General features: G+C 39.0%; 1 pseudogene; it reads left to right on the top strand.

Annotated features, from left to right (window-relative positions):
• The first annotated feature begins 209 nt into the window (after positions 1 to 209).
• LOC102426108 lies at positions 210 to 615 on the top strand (annotated as a pseudogene).
• Positions 616 to 11,662: the final 11,047 nt, after the last annotated feature.

Below are 11,662 nucleotides of genomic sequence, written 5' to 3' on the forward strand. Positions count from 1 at the left end.
TTTGTCTTCCCATTGTATTCCCAGTGCCTAGCAACATTCTGGCCCACAGAAAACCTTCAAAACATTTGTTAAGCAAATGAAAAAATGAATTAATTAATGAGCACCTAAAGCCTTGTGAGGATGAAGTGGAGCTGTTGAAAGTGTCTCCAATTGTTATAACTCTGTGTGCTTGCCCCTCCAGTCCTTTTCCCACATCTTTCTGTGCCGCCATAATGATGCTCATGAATGTCCTGGCTGAGGCTCTCAATAATACCGAAAAGAGAGGCAAATGCCAGTTTAGTAGGCCATGCTCCAAAGTCATCCTCTGGTTCCTAACTGTAATGATAAAGCATGGTTACATCGGCAAGTTTGAAATTATTGATGATCACAGAGCAGAGAGAATTGTTATGAACCTCATGGTCAGGTTAAACAAATGTGGAGTATTAGCCTGACATTTGATGTGCAACTCAAAGATCTATGAAAGTGGTGGAACAATCTGCTCCCAGCTGTTAGATAGGTTTCATTATACTTACAAGTTCAGCAGGCATCATGGAGCATGAAGAAGCAAGGTGAAAACACACAGGAGGGAAAATCCTGGGATTCTCTTTTAAATTATTATTTTTAAAAATGTATTGACTATATTGGGGTGCCATTAGTTAATAAACTTATATAGGTTTCAAGTGTACAATTCTATATTACATCATCTGTATATTGTATTATGCATCTCCTTCCATCTCCATTTATCCTCCCTTTACCCTCTTCTACTTCCCCCTATCCCCTTTCCCCTCTGGTAATCACCATACTGTTGTCTGTGTCTATGAGTTGTCTTTTTCTTAATTCCTTCACTGTTTTACCCATCCCTCCAACACCCTCCTCTCTAATAGCTGTCAGTTTGTTTTCTGAATCCTTGAGTCTGTTTCTATTTTGTTTGTTTGTTTCTTTCATTAGATTCCACATGTAAGTGAAATCATGTGGTATTTGTCTTTCTCTGACTGGTTTATTTCACTTAACATAATATTACTCTCCAGGTTTATTCATGCTGTCACAAAAGGTAAGATTTCCTTCTTCTTCTTCACCTTCTTCACCTTCTGCTTCTCCTCCTCCCCCTCCTCCTCCTCCTCCTCCTCCTCCTCCTCCTCCTCCTCCTCCTCCTCATTCTTCTTCATTGTGTAAATGTAACAAAGCTTTTTTATCCACTCATCTACTGATGGGCCCTTGGGCTGCTTCCAAATCTTGGCCTTTGTAAATAATGTTGCAATGAACATAGAGTGCATATATTCTTTTAAATTAGTGTTTCAGGGTTTCTTTTAATATATTACCAGAAGTGGAATTGCTGGTAGTATATTCTGTCATAAGACAGTCTGATTTTTTTATTTTTTTTAAGGAAACTCTATACTGTTTTCCACAATGGCGGCACTAATCTACATTCCCACCAAGAGTACATAAGGATTCCCTTTTCTATACATCCTCGCCAATACTAGTTTGTTTACTTATTGATGATAGCCATTCTGACAGCTGTGAGGCGATATCTCATTGGGGTTTTAATTTGCATTTCTCTGGTGATTAGTGATGTTGAGCATCTTTTTCTGTGTCTATTGGCCATCTGTATGTCCTTTTTGGAGAAGTGTGCATTCAGGTTCTTTGCCCATTTTTTAAAATTGAATTGTTTTTTTATTTTGGTATTGATTTGTATAAGTTCTTTATAAATTTTGGATATTAACCTCTTATCAGGTGTTCCATTGGAAAATATGTTCTCCCATTCAGTGGGTTGTCTTTTCATTTTGTTGATGGTTTCCTTTGCTGTGCAAAATATTTTAGTTTGAGGTTGTCCCATTTGTTTATTTTTTTCTTTTGTTTGTCTTGCCTGAGGTGACATGTCAGAAAAAAATATTGCTATGAGAAATGTCTGAGATTTTACTGCCTATGTTTTCTTCCAAGATTATTATGGTATTGTAACTTACATTATTTAAGTTTATTTTTGTGTATGGTGTATAAAGGTAGTCTAATTTAATTTTTCATTTTTTGCACCTATCTGTCCAATTTTCCCAATAGTATTTATTGAATAGATTATCTTTACCCCATTGTATGTTTTTGCCACTTTTGTTGAATATTAATTGGCCATATAAGCATAGCTTTATTTCTGGGTTCTCTAGACTGTTCCATCCATATATGTCTGTTTTTTATGCCAGTTTCTGTGCTGTTTTGATTACTATGCCCTTGTAGTATGGTTTGATATCAGGTAGTGTGATTCCTTCAACTTTGTTCTTCTTTCTCAAGATTATTATGTCTACTCAGGGTCTTTTGTGGTTCCATATGCATTTTGGGGATATTTTTTCTAGTTCTATAAAATATGCCATTGGTATCTTGGTAGGAATGGCATTGAATCTATAGACTGTTTTCAGTATTATGGAAATTTTAATGATGTTAACACATTGTGGACCAGTAGTTTTATTGCTAGCTTTACCAGTGGCCAGAGAAGTTTATATGGAACGAGTACAAAAAATATTTTACATAAATGTTAAAGGCACACTTTAAAATTAAATACCCATTGCATTTTGAAGTTATTTATTACATGTTCTTACAAGCTAATATCTTTTTAAAGTATGACACTTTGTAAAACACTGTGTAATATGAAGTGAGAATTCTCATTGTGTGTGTCATTTAAGGCTGCTACTTCCTTGTTGATTTTCTGTCTGGAAGATCTACTTATCAATGTCAATGGAGTGTTAAAAATCCCCTACTATGATTGTATTACTGTCTATATCTCCCTTTTTGTCTGTCAAGATTTGCTTTATATATTTAGGTGCTTCTATGTTCAGTGCTTAAATGTTTACAAGGGATATATTCTTTTGTTGGATTGTTCCCTTTATCATTATGTAGTGTCCTTCGTTGTCTCTTAACTATAGCTTTTGTCTAAAATCTAGTTTGTCAGATATAAGTACTGCTACCCCAGCTTCTTTTTATTTCCATTTGTATGAAATGTTTTTTTAATCTTTACTTTTAATCTGTGTGCATCTTATGTCTGAGATGGATCTCTTGTGGACTGCATATATATGGGTGTTGTTTTCTCATCCATTCAACTACCCTATGTCTTCTGATTGGTGCAATTAAGCCATTTACATTTAGAGTGATTGTTAATAGGTACATACCTATTGCCATTTTATTCTTTTAACTATTCTCCTCCTCATCATCCTCTGCCACCTCCTCCCCTTCCTCCTCCTCTACCTCCTAATTCCAGAAGGCCCTTTAACATTTCATGTAATACTGCTTTGGTGGTATCAAACTGCTTTAGCTTTTTCTTCTTTGGGAAGCTATTTATTTTTTCTTTAATTTTAGATGATATCCTTGCTAGGTAAAGTAGTATTCATTGTGGATCCTTGATTTTCACCATTTAGAATATCTTATGTTAATCCTTTCTGGCCTGAAATGTTTCTGTTGAGAAATCAGCTGACAGTCTTATGAGAGCTTTTTTGTAGGTAACTAACTGTCTTCTCTTGCTGCTTTTAATATTTTCTCTTTGTCTTTAACCTTTGCCATTTTAATTGTGATCAGTCTTGGTGTGGGCTTCCTTGGGTTCATCTTATTTGGGACTCTCTTGCTTCCTGAACTTGTGTTTCTTTTTCCTTCATCAGGCTAGGGAAGTTTTTGGTCATTATTTCTCCCAATAGGTTCTTGATCCCTTGCTCTCTTTCTTCTTTTTCTGGTATCCCTATGATATGGATGTTGTTATACTTCATATTGTTCCAATAGTTCCTTAAACTATCCTCATTTTTAAAAATTCTCTTTTCATTTTACTGTTTTGATTGTGTATTTTCTGCTACCTTTTCTTCCAAATCACTGATTTGATCCTCTGGTTAATCTAACCTACTGTTTATTCCTACAAGTATATTCTTCATTTTAGATATTGTATTCTTCATTTCTTACTGTTTTTTTAAAATATAGTTTCTATGTCCTTTTTATGTTTGCCGTCTCTTTGTTGAAATTCTCACTAAGTTCCTTGAGCATCCTTATATATATTTTTGAACTCTATAGCTGGTAAATTTCTTGCCTTTGTTTCATTTAGCTCTTTTTCTGGAGATTTCTCCTGTTCTTTCATTTGGGCAAATATCTTTGTTCTCCCATTTGGCTGCCTCTTTGTTTTTGTCTCTATGCATTAGGTAAATCTACTATGGCTTCCACTCTTCATAAGGTGGTCTTATGTAGTAGGTGTCCTCTGGTACAGCCTCCTTGCTCACCTGATCTGGGTGGTCCAGGAATGTCCCTTGTGTGGATTCTGTGGGTCCTCCTCTTGTAATTGTCTTGGTTGCTATTGGCCCATTCATGTGTGAGGTCGATCCTCAGACTGGCTGACTATGAGGATCAACCCTGACCGCAGTATATGAGCTGCTGTGCAGGTGCTGATCACACAAAGCTGAATTTGACTCAGCAAAGTCTGCCAAGACCTTCCTTTGGATATGCCCCTTGTGAAGCTAAATGGATCCTGTTGTGATGTTTTTTGAACCTGGCCACTGGTTGTGTTATTTTAGGTCCTCTTGTTAGGGCCAATGTCAGACTTTGTCTGTGACTGTCCCTGGGCAACCTGTTTGAAGCTACAAAGTGATCCACAGTTTGTGGCTGCCTCTGTTGTTCCTGAGTGTGTATCGAAAGGACCACACTGCAAACTAAGGCTGGCTTTACCAGCACTGGGCCTAGGGGTAGGTCAGCAAAAATCCCAAGATACCTCAAGATCCTCCACCTGCCTCCACCTGCTGGCTGCCTGATAGGCTCAGTCACTAAAACAGTCTCTGGTGGTACTCAAGTTGTATGAGATAGGTTCTCAGTGAGTACCAGGTAGGGGCAAATGGTGTTCACTAGATCTATACGGGTTCAACTTAGTGGCATTGAGTCTGAGGCCACTTGGCAATGTCCCAGGATATATCAAGTCTAGCTGCCACCCACTGGGTGCTTCCAGACATTTGTGGTGGGACAGTATTCTCAAGGCATCATCAGGGTGAGGCCAGCAGAATTTATTACACTGAAATAGACCAATATTTGGCCACATAAAAGATGGGCACTGCACCGGTTGGAAGTGGGAGGGACACACAATTCAGTCCATCCAAGATCCTTCCAGAAGCCCAAACTCAACAGGGCTATCAGGAGACAGGGCAGTGGGCTTGTGGATCTCCTGTGCAGGGGAGATGCCGGTCAGCCTTCGGGGAAGGTGGAAGGACTGGCCTTGTTCCAGAGCCACACAACATAGTCTGTTCTGGATTCTGCCCAGACTTTGGCAGGACGGGGCCATCAGGAGCCCAAAGGATGGGGCCAAAGGATCTTCTGTGAGCAGGAGGCATCAATCGGTTTCACAGGAAAGTGGGAGGAATGACCCCCATCCCAAAGCAACACCACTCAGTCACTGACACCCCCTGAGTGTGCCCAGACCTCTACATCCCTACCCATAGCAGAGAATGAGCTTCACAGGTGGAGTGATATGGAGTCCAGAGGGTGGGACTGTTGCATCCCTCCAGGCTGATCCTGTAAGAAGGGGAATGTTCCACCCAAGAAATATGACATTTGTGGTGTGGGAGATTGAGCACAGAGGTCCCAGTGGCTGTCCCCTCAGCTTTGTTCTCAGAGCCACAAACTGCAGGCTCTACTCACATGACTCCAGTGCACTTTGTCTTTCCTCTGAGGGAGCCCAGGGAGAGTGACTGCAAATGAGATTTTGTGCAGAGACCCTTTAGAAGGGTGCCTATGTCTCTAGCAGACTACTGTGTCTCCTTGGCATACAGAATCCCCACTGATTTTCACAGCCAGATATTATGTGGGTGCCTCTTCCCAGCCCAGGTGCTCTGGGCTGGGAGCCTGGCATGGGTTGAGACCCTCACCTTTAGGGGAACCTTTGAAGCTGAGATATTACTCTGAATCTCATCCGCTGGGAGCAGGGCAAGGCCTTTTTGTGTCTCTGCCCTTCCTACCAGTCTGGATGTGACTTCTTCTATAAGTCCTTGTTTTTAAGACTTCTCTTTAGCTAGTCTCTCTTTGGATATTCAGGTTGATTGTTCTATATTTTAGTTGTAATTCCAGTTTGTCCTGGGAGGAGGTGAGTGTAACATCCACTTAGTTCACCACCATTTGGATCTCTATCTGGGGTTCTTTTACTAGGGCTTTGATATATACATGCATATAAAATGCCTCAATGGAAAAAAAAGAATGTTTCAAATTGTGAAAATTTTCTCTGAGCCTGGTATTTGCCGACCTTTGCTGCAAGGCCTCAGCACTTTATGCTTTCCATGTGCTTACTTAGTGACATGCCCACATAAAGCTTTGTTTTGTTGTCTCAAAATTATACTTGGCAAATCATGGTCTGGAGATCCTTCGTGAACACTTTGTAAGAAAGGGCTCTTTGTGGAAATAAAAGTACCCAACTGAGGTAGTGTACATATTAGTAGATGTTTATTAGTTTTTGGCAGTGAATAATTGTCATGTCTGAGATGTGTTCTTACACCTAAATGAATATGCCAAATGCTGTGAGGGAATCATATTTCTTATTTTACTTTGTTTTATTTAGCTTAATTTACTTTTAACCAGGAGGAGAGCTATTGAAATGTAGTCTAAACACCAATAAGGTGGGGCTCTGGTTTCACAGAAACCCATGTTCAAGCTGGAAAACACCTCAAAAGGTTCTAGAGCCAAATCCAGCCCAGTGCCTGGGCTTATTGGAACAAAGCCACACCCTTTCATTTACTCATTGATCACTGCTTTTGCCCCACAGTCACATAGCTGAGTAGCTGGGCAGAGACCATTATAGTATAGTGACTATGCCAGTAATGACCTGTTTACTTAAACTCAATTCAATGGTATATATCTATTACTTTAAATTGTCAGCAAAAATAATTTTAAATATTTGGAAAAGTATACAGATAGAATTTAGATGTTGGCAAAAAACAACAACAACACAAAAAAAACTATTAAGAAATGAAGTGTCAGATATGCTTTGTTGAAAAAATTGTTTAATGATTATTTTGTTTGAGAGAAAAAAATGAAGAGAATGACTTGAACTTTGGTGAAGAAAAATAATGTAAAATAGAAGACATTTTAGTAGAGGTGATATAAAAATTAGAAAGACAGATACAAATGATACTTGTTCTTAAAGTTCTACACATCAAAGAGTGCAAGCAGCATTGCAATGTCATTATTCAGTCTGACACTAGCGGGTACTAAAATGAATAGACATAAATGAGTTTATTTATTTTCAAGGTCTTTTAAATATTGAATCAGAAAATTAAATCTGATTAATAAAATGCCTTGCTTTTGCAGAAACAACCCTATACAAATCATGGCTGTTGTTGGAACTCTTTTTTCACTGTGTATGAATGTTTAGTTATATGTTTGCTGAGCAAATTGAGGAACCTGGGAAGTGTTCTAAAGAGCCCCGGGAGTTTGAGTGTGGTCTTCTCAAAGGGAAAAGAGAATTCTAGTCTTACTCATAGGATAGATATGAAAACAGAGCTAAGGTGGGCAACTGATGGTCCTGAATTCAGTGAATCCTATGTAGTGCTGGGAAAGAGAAAGTTCTAAGGTCGGAGCCTATCGTTACTGCAGCCTATCGTTCATCACATGCTTTGATATGATAGACTTTGAAACGAGGCACTAGCTGGGGGTGATAAACCTGGCCCTTTATTGCTTAACTTCAGGAGAAACTATGTGGCAGGCACTGGGGTGAGACAGCCAGCAGGGGACTGGCAGCACTGCAGTCCCTTTGTTATAGGAAGTTCCTAGTATTAGACCTATTGTTGCTGAAGTCCCAAGCAGTATCACTGAATCATAGTTCCTCCATTTATTCAAAATAAGAGTTTTGAGTGATCAATGTTTGCTGGGTAACATCTAAGATCTGATTTCCCAAGATTAGAAAATGCATAATTTCTGCTCTTAAGAAGCTCACCTCAGCTGTTCAATGGTGAGTATGGTTTGTTGTCATTATTTATAGACAGAGGTTAACAAAGAAAGATGTGTGGACACCTTGGAAAGATAGTTCTTCAGATACGGGGTCATTGACCCACAGTTTCCACAAAGTAGAAATTGAGGGGAGGGAAAGAAGGGATTCAAATGAATGTGAGTTGCTTCCAGGTAGAGTGAGTCGGGGTGGAGTTAGTGGACACTCAAGGAAGGAACTTAGGAAGGAAGGGAGGGGGATGTCACTGAAGTCAGAGGAGGTCCTCAAGGGGAAGGTCATTTTTGGTCTTATGATAGACAGTATAACTTTACCAGTAATTATATGGTATTGAGGCAATTGTATAATAGCTTGTGAGAACTGGAGGGGACCTGATCTGTCATCTAATTAGCCCACTCCCCTTTCAACTCAACAAAGAGAATCCTAGAGGGATGGACTGACTTACTTTAATTGAAAGGAACACTTAGCTTTTTCTTTTTAAAAAAATAAAAATATGCAAAGAACACATTGTGTCTAAATTCACCCACTGCTTTTCAGTGATCTTGTCTAAGTGTTCTGCTGACGATTTGACACTGATCACTCTTTTCTATTTAAAATTTCTGGTGCTTTTGGTGGCACCACATCCTCCTGTTTTTCCTCCTGTTCTTCTGACCAGTCTTTCTCAGCCTCCTTTTTTAGGTTCTCTTATTAAACTAATTCTCTACATTCTGCTCCCTGGGGTTTTGTCTATCATCTCTCTCTCTCTCTCTCTCTCTCTCTCTCTCTCTCTCTCTCTCTCCTTACCCAAGAATATTTTTCCATTGATTTTTAGAGAGAGTGGAGAGGGGGATGAGACAGAGAGAGAGGAATATCAATATGAGAGAGACACATCAATTGGTTGCCTCCTGCATGCACCCCAACTGGGACTGGGGATCGAGCCTGCAACCAAAGTACATGCCCTTGATCAAAATTGAACCCAGGACCCTTCAGTCTATGGGCCAATACTCTATCCACTCAGCCAAACTGGCTAGGGCTTGTCCATCTTTTTTACTTCTACAGTCCCCATGCATTTTCTGAGCAGTCCAATCTAATTGGCCATGACTTTACTGTCTATAAATGATAATTTCTAAACACACATATCAAGCTAAGATCTTTCTCCTGGATTCTGGGCCCTCATTCCAACATCTTACTGAATGTCTCCACTCAGCTGTTTCATGTGAGCCTTAAACTCAATAAACACAAAACTAAAGTTATCATCATTTCACCACACACTCACCCTTGTGCCCCCAAATCTCTTCCTCTTCTATTTCCTGTTTTCCTCGGCACCATAACCTTTGGCTCCTCAAACCACAAGTTTCATCTTTGATTTGTCTCTCATCTTCTGTTGAACATTTTTTTTTTACCTCTGCAATTTATTTCCTCACTATCCCTAAAGCTACTAGGTTGAAGGGCCATCCTTTCCAGAATGGATCATCAGTCTGCAAAAAACAAATGGGCCTCCTTGCCATCATTCTTGCCTACCCCTAACCGCTATCCACATGACTGAGAGGGATTTTACTGAAGGAGAAAGCCTAATACTATCATTTTTCTGCTAAGTAATTCTTTGAAGGCTTTCCATCACCTGGAGGATCAAAATTCCTTAGCATGGCACAAGGCCCTTTCAACTCTTTTATGTCAGAAAAGTGTTGAAAGCATTGTCTACTCTGACTTCCTGGATAGGCCCTGCTTTGCTGGTGCCATGTAAACAGCCTCACTGGCATTTTTTAAGGGGTGTTGTCATCTGAAGGCAGCATGTGATGGAAAATTCTGTTATGTTCCTTAGCTAGAAATTATTTTATTGCCATTAGAGGAGAAAAAATAAAAAATGTGACATAATCAAGTTTTGGTAATAATATGAATAAATGAGAATTCAAGCATTGCTAGTGGTCCTTTTGGGTAACTTAGCAATAACTAGTAAACTCATATATGTATAAATCCTTCAACCAGTAATTGATGCTTCCAAGAATACACTCCAAAGAAACTAAAGCACACTTACATGTGAAGAAATGTTTGGAAATAATTATTATTATTGAATGTTTAACCAGAGAAGAGAAAGATGGGGGCAAAGTCATTTAGTGGAATACCATACAGCAGTTAAAGTGAATCTACTGGAATCTGCCAGAATCAACATGAGTATATATAAAAACATAGTGTTCTGCAAGAAAAACAAGTTGCAGAATAATAAAGTGTAACACCATTTATAAAATTTAAAAACATGCAAAAATATTAACTATTTGAACACATTTGGTCACTCTATTAAGGTATGCACTGAATATAAACACTGACTTCCCAGAGGTGTTAGAGAAGGAGGAGAATGAGATTATGGATAAGTATCTGCAATGTTTTATTTAAAATAAACTACAATTCAGAGGCTTAATGACTTTGCCAAATTGTACCAATTAGCCAAGCTTCTAGTAGTGTAAAGAGTAGGAATAGAGAGTAAAAATTGGGATTTAAATATTAAAAAGGAAAAGTGTGTTTTTGGAAAGCGTAAGTATCAAAATAAACCCACTGCCTTGCATAATTGTGGGTGGATACATAAATGATTTTTGGTTTTTGCCAATTCACGAAAACTCTCTCTTCTATCAGAAGAGTGTTGAAAGCATTGTCCACTCTGACTTCCTGGATATGCCCTACTTTGCTGGTGCCATGTAAACAACCTCACTGGCATTTTCAAGGGAGCTGTCATCCGAAGGCAGCATGTGATGAAAAATTCTGTTATTTTCCTTTTCTAGTTCAGTCCTTTTTTTTTTACCTGACCTTTAACTGTTTAATTTGTCTTGATTCCATCCTTTTGACACTATCTGTTATTTCCCTAAGTGATTGCATCCACATTTAAATCTCAAGTTCAAATAGCTAATTTGAGCTCTAGATATGAAATAGCCAACTGCTCACTCAACATCCCAGTGGACATCTCATGGACAACTCGGAGTCCAGATGTGATACTGAATTCATTATCTTTCCACTCACTTCCCCAAGCATATTCCTGCTATATTTTCTTCCTCAGTTTTGCCATCCACCCAACTGTACCTTCCAGAAACCTGGGAGTTATTATTGACATTCCCTCTCTCTGTATATCCAATCCATCACTAAGTTCTATTGATTCTACCTTATAAACGATCTCAAATATATTGGCTTTTCTATAAATTTATTACTGCCTTTAGTTTTCCTGGCTTTGATGGCCTCCTTATAGGTGTCAGCCACCCCCACTTCCCCACCCATATTTTATCAGCCTCCACCTCACTAAGCTATTTTCTATTCTATATCCAGAATGACCTCTTAAAAATGTAAATCTGAACGTATCATCCTGTCTTAAACATATCCTTAGTTCTTCTTGTTCTGGGGGTCCATCCTAGAATCCTTCATAAGCTCTAGAGAATGTGGTCTCTTCCCATCTTGGAAGCCTCCTCCTATTGCAGTCTTCTACTCTTCTCTACACCAGCTCCCAGCCACACTGCATCCCTTTTAATTCCTCAAATGCATCAAGCTCCTTTCCAGTTCACAGTGATGTCTCCTTCTGCTTCCTTTGCCTGTAAAACTGACTCCTAAGCTACTGCTTCCCAATCCTTCCATCTAAGACATGACTCTTCACTCTTTAGCTATCAACTCAATCAGTACTTTAGGGAAGTCTTCTGTGACCACCATAGGCGGGGTTATCTGTAATACCCAACTCTGCAATTGTTGATAGCATTTAACTAAAAAAGTAATTAAACACTTAATTGCATAACTGTCTTC

Source organism: Myotis lucifugus, unplaced genomic scaffold (assembly GCF_000147115.1).
Source record: "Myotis lucifugus unplaced genomic scaffold, Myoluc2.0 scaffold_231, whole genome shotgun sequence".
Lineage (NCBI taxonomy): Eukaryota > Metazoa > Chordata > Mammalia > Chiroptera > Vespertilionidae > Myotis > Myotis lucifugus.